Raw genomic sequence first — 6,135 nt, 5'->3', positions numbered from 1 at the left:
CAGTTTTGATGAGCTGTCAGCCATACTGGGGTGAACATTACTGATGGAGTTGTCTTTGCTTAACCTATAAGTAACCCAGAAAAAAACTCATTGGTTCATCAAGTTGAACTTTGGTGCTCTTTACTTTGGTCTGATGACAATTCCCTGTCTGAAAGAGTAAGCATTTGTTTTTGTCTCCCCAGGAACAGTGTTATAACATGGTATGTAAGCTACACAAAAGCAGCATTAAAGTAGGAAGTGGGTGTAGAAGGTAGAAGATAGAGAAAAACTGTCATGTGAAAATGAACTGGACTGGGAAGATGGCTCAGTTGGAACAGGGAGCTATGGTAAAGCCTGACCACCTGAGTTTGATCTCTGAGAACCATGTGAAAATAAGCCCCTGCAGGTTGTCCTCTGAGCTCCACAAATGGTCAGTGGAATGGGCATACAAATACCTGCAGAGAACAAGCATACTAAAAACATTTTCGAAGATACACTGCAGATTATAAATTGTGCACAAGGAAATATAACACTAAATTTCATCCAACCTCTCAACTAAATTTTATTTAAAAATCTGTATTTCTAATAAGAACTCATTAAAGCTTTCCAATACAGTTGTTGAACTATTTGTTTTCTTGTAGTTCTATGAGTTATTATTTCACATCACAGTTTTATAATTAGCAGGATGGAACTTTTGTAAGATTTAAAATTTTTTTTTGCATTATGAGATTTCAGTATTTATCAGTACTCATCCGTTTCCTAAGCAGAGTGGAAAGAGATATTGTCTGGGTCTGGAGAAAGCACAGTTCTTTTTTTCTGAGCGCGTGTACACTTCTGGCTGTATTGGAAATACAGTAAGGAAAGAATATTGAGTGTCTTTCTCATAAGGAAACTTGGGGTTGAATTCCCCTTCCTAAACTGAGTTTAACCACATGTTGTCTCATGACCTTGGAACAGCAGTTCTCTTCTGATAAGCAAAGTTACTTCTTGACTCCAAATGACATACACAGTGGAAATAACACTGGCATCTGTTGCCAGCCAGTACAGTGCATTTGGATTTAAGAGAAGCTACTATTCATATGAGTTTTCTAAGCAGAGTTGAAAGAGATATTGCCTGGGTTTGGAAAAGCACAATTCATTTTTTCAGAGCAAGCTTCCCTTCTGGCTGTATGGGAAACAAATTAAGAAGAAGAGGGCTTCTCGCTCAAACACAGAGTATGTTTCTCATATGGGAATGCAGGGTTGACTTTCCCTTACTACACTGAGTTTAACCATATGCTGTCTCTTGTACTACAAACAGCAGTTATTTTCTGGTAAACAAAGTCACTTTGAGGTTCCCATTGTCATATTCAGTGTAATTAACACACGTTTGTTCTCAGATAATACAGTGGATAAGATGTAAGAGACTCTATTGATCTAATAAGTTTCATATGCAGAGTTGAAAGAGGTATCACCTGGGTAGGAAGCACAGTTCTTTGTTCAGAGCAAGCTCACTGCTCTGGCTGTATAGGAAACACAGTAGAGTAGAAGAGTGCTACTTTCAAAAAAGCAGAGTGTGTTTCTTGTAAGGCAACTCAGTATTGAATTCCCTTTCAAAAACGGAGTTTAATCACATGATGTCTCTTGTGCTATGAGCAACAATTCTTTTCTTGCAGGGCAAGTCACTGGGGCATTTCGATTGAGATACACAGTAGAATATGCACTCACGTCTTATCCCAGCAAGTATAGGGCATTGGATGTAAGAGGAGCTGTTGTTCTTCACAGTTTCCTAAGCATAGTTGAACTAGATATGGCCTGTGTGTGTAGGAAGCACAGATCATTTGTTCTGAACAAGCTCAATGTTCTGGCTGTATAGGAAACACAGTAGGGTAGAAGAGTGCTACTTTCTCAAAAGCAGAGTGTGTTTCTTGTAAGGTAATTCAGTGTTGAATACCCCTTATTAATGGAGTTGAATCACATACTGTCTCTTGTGCTACCAGCAACAGTTCTTTTCTGGTAAGAAAAGTCACTATTGTGCTCCCATTGAGATACACAGAAGAAATAGCACTGGCGTCTGTTCCCAGCAATTACAGTGCACGGGACATGAGAGGACCTGCTGTTCTTTTCACTTTCCCAAACAGAGTTGAACTAGATATGGCTTGTGTGTGTAGGAAGCACAGTTCTTATGTTCTGAGCAAGCTCATTGTTCTGGCTCTATAGGAAACACAGTAGAGTTGAAGAGTGCTCCTCTCTCAAAAGCAGAATGATTTTCTTTTTTTTTTTTTTTTTTGGTTTTCCGAGACAGGGTTTCTCTGTGTAGTTTTGCACCTTTCCTGGAGCTCACTTGGTAGCCCAGGCTGGCCTCGAACTCACAGAGATCCGCCTGCCTCTGCCTCCCGAGTGCTGGGATTAAAGGCGTGCACCACCAACGCCCGGCCAGAATGATTTTCTTGAGAGACAATTCATGTTGAATTTTCATTCATGAACGGAGTTGAATCACAAGGTGTCTCATGGTCTTACCGAAATAGATCCTCTCTAGTAAGGAAATCACTATGGGGCTCTCATTGAGATAAACAGTAGAAATAGCTCCTGCGTCTGAATCCAGCAATTACAGTGCACTGGATGCAAGAGACGCTACTGTTTTTCTAAGTTTCCTAAGGAGAGTTGAACTAGATATGGACTGTGTGTGTAGGAAGCACAGTCTTTTGTTCTGAGCAAGCTCACTATTCTGGCTGTATAGGAAACACAGAAGAGTAGAAGAGTTCTCCTTTCTCAAGAGCAGAGTGTGTTTCTTGTAAGGCAACTCAGTGTTGTTGAATTTCTCTTCATAAACCTAGTTCAATCACATGCTGTCTCTTGTCCTATGAGCAACAGCTCTTTTCTGATAAGGAAAGTCACTTTTGGGCTCCAAATAAGATACACGGTGGATCTGTTCCCTGCAAGAACAGTGCAATGGATGTATGAGAAGCTACTGTTCTTGTCAGTTTTCTAAGCAGAGTTGAACTAGATATGGACTGTATCTATAGGAAGCATAGTTCTTTTGATCTGACCAAGCTCACTGTTGTGGTTGTATAGGAAACATAGTAGAGTAGAAGAGTGTGCATTTATTTAAAGCTGAGTGTGTTTCTTCAAAGGAAACTGGTGTTGATTTCCCATTCATAATGGGAGTTCAATCACATGCTGTCTCTTGTCCTACGAGCAACAGATCTTTTCGGGTAAGGAAAGTAACTATTGGGCTGCCTTTGAGATAAACAGTGGAAATATCACCCACATCTGTTCTCAGCAACTATAGTGCATTGAAAAAGAAGCTACTGTTCTTTTCAGAGTCCTAAGCTGAGTCGAACTGGATATGTTCGACTGTGTGTGTAGGAAGCACATTTCTTTTGTTCTGAGAAAGCTCACTGCCCCGGCTGTATAGGAAACAGGGTAAAGTAGAAGAGTGCTCTTTTCTAAGAAACAGAGTGTGTTTCTGGTAAAGCAAATCACTGTTAATTACCCCTTCATAAACGTAATTGAATCACATGCTGTCTCTTGTACTATGAGCAACAGTTGTTTTCGGGTCAGGTAAGTCACTATTGGGCTCCAACTGAGATACACAGTGGAAGTAGCACCTACATCTGTTCCCAGCAAGTACAATGCATTGGTTGTAAGAGAAGCTATAGTTATGCTCAGTTTCCTAACCAAGTTGAACTAGACATGGCCAAAGTGTGTAGGAAGCACAGTTCTTTTGTTCTGCACAAGCTCACTCTTCTGGCTCTATAGGAAATGCAATGGAGTAGAAGAATTCTCCTTCTCAAATGTAGCGTTTGTTTCTTGTAAGGCAGCTCATTGTTAACTTCCCCTTCATAAATGGAGTTGAATTACATGCTGTCTTTTGTCCTACGAGCAACAGTTCTTCTCAGGTAAGGAAAGCCACTATTGGGCTCCACTGAGAAACAGTGGAAATACTACCCACATCTGTTTCGAGCAACTACAGTGCATTGGATGTAAGAGAAGCTACCATTCTTCTCAGTTTTGTAAGGTGTGTTAAAATAGATAAGGCCAATGTGTGTATGAAGCACAGTTTTTTTTCTGAGCAAACATATTCTTCTGGCTTTTTAGGAAACACAGCAGAGTAGCTTAGTGCTCCTTTCTCAAAAGGACTGTGTGTTTATTGTAAGGCAACTCAGTGTCAATTTCCCCTTCATAAACGAAGTTGAATCACATGTTTCTCTTCTCCTATGAGGAACAGTTCTGTTCAGGTAAGGAAAGTCACTATTGGGGTTCCTTTGAGATACACATGCAAATGCACACATGTCTGTCCCAGCAACTACATTGCATTGGATGTAAGAGAAGCTATGGTTCTTCTCAGTTTTCTAAGCAGGGTTGAACTATATATGGCCCATGTATAGAAAGCCAGTTCTTTGGTTTTGAGCAAGCTCCCTGGTCTGGCTGTGTAGGAAACACAGAAGAGTAGAGGGGTGCTCCTTTCTCAAGAGACGAGTGTGTTTCATATAAGGCAACTCAGTGTTAATTTCCCCTTCATAAACAGAATGAGTCACCTGTTGTCTATTGTCCTACAAGTGACCGTGCTTTTCCTTTTTACAAGTAAAGTCACTATTGGGCTCCCATTGAGATACACTGGAAATAGCACCCTCGTCTGTTCCCAGCAACTACAGTGCATTGGATGTAAGAGAGGCTACAGTTCTCCATGGTTTCCTAAGGTGAGTTAAATCAGATAAGGCCTGTGTGTGTAGGAAGCACAGGTCTTTTGTTCTGAGCAAACTTACTAAGCAGAGTCGAACTAGATAAGGCCGGTGTGTGTATGAAGCATTACCTTTTTTGTTCTGAGCAAACTTACTCTTCTGGGTCTATAGGAAATACAGTAGAGTAGAAGAGTGCTCCTTTCTCTAAAGGAGAGTATGTTTCTTGTAAGGCAACTCAGTGTTAATTTCCCCTTCATAAATGGAATCAAATCACATGTTGTCTCTTATCCTATGAGCAACAGTTCTTTTCATGGCAGGTAAGTCAGTATTTGGCTCTCACTGAGATACACAGTGAAAGTAGCACCGCCGTCTGTTCCCAGCAATTACAGTGCATTGGTTGTAAGAGAATCTATGGTAATGCTAAGTTTCCTAACCACAGTTGAAGAAGATAAGCCCCATGTGAGTGGGAAGCACAGTTCTTTTGTTCTGAGTAATCTCACTGTTCTGTCTCTATAGGAAATACAATGGAGAAGAAGAATGTTCCTTTCTCAAAAGTGTATCTTGTAAGGCAACTCAGTGTTAACTACCCTTTCATAAATGGAGTTGAAACACATGCTGTATCTTTTCATACAGGCAGCAGTTCTTTTCAGGTAAGGAAAGTCACTATTGTGCTCCCATTGTGATACACAGTGCAATAGCACCCATGAATGTTCCCAGAACTACAGTGCATTGGATGTAAGAGAAGCTATGGTTCTTCTCAGTTTCCTAAGCAGAGTTGACATGGATGTGGCCCGTGAGTGTAGGAAGCACAGCTCTTTTGTGCTGAGCAAGCTCAATCTTCTGGCTGTACAGAAACACTTAGAGTAGAAGAATGCTCCTTTTTCAAAAGCAGAGTGTGTTTCCTGAAAGGAAGCTCAGTTTTAACTTCCCCTTCATAAATGAAGTTGAATCATATGCTGTCTCTTGTCCTACGTGCAACAGTTGATTTTGGGTAAGGAAAGTGATTATTGGGCTTCAATTGAGATACACATGGAAATAGCACCTGTGCTGGTTCCCAGCAAGTACAGTGCATTAGATATAAGAGAAGCTATGGTTCTTCTCAGTTTCCTAAGCAGGGTTGAACTAGTTATGGCCGTGTGTATAGGAAGCACAATTCTTTTGTTCTGAACAAGCTCACTGTTCTGGCTGTAGGAAACACAGGAGTGTAGAAGAGTGCTCCTTTATCAAAAGCAAGGTGTGTTTCTTGTAAGGCAACTCAGTGTTAATTTCCCTTCATAATTGGAGTTGAATCACATGTTGCCTCTTGTTCTACAAACAACAATTCTTTTCCTGTAAGGAAACTCACTAATGGGCTCTCATTGAGACACACGGGGAAGTACCACCCACGTCTGTTCCCAGCAAGTACAGTGCATTGGGTGGAAGAGAAGTTACGGTTATTCTCAGTTTCCTAAGGATAGTTGAACTAGATATGGCCAGAGTGTGGAGAAATCAC

The sequence above is a fragment of the Peromyscus leucopus genome, chromosome 20 (assembly GCF_004664715.2).
Source record: "Peromyscus leucopus breed LL Stock chromosome 20, UCI_PerLeu_2.1, whole genome shotgun sequence".
Lineage (NCBI taxonomy): Eukaryota > Metazoa > Chordata > Mammalia > Rodentia > Cricetidae > Peromyscus > Peromyscus leucopus.
Note: the sequence above shows the minus strand (reverse complement) of the source record.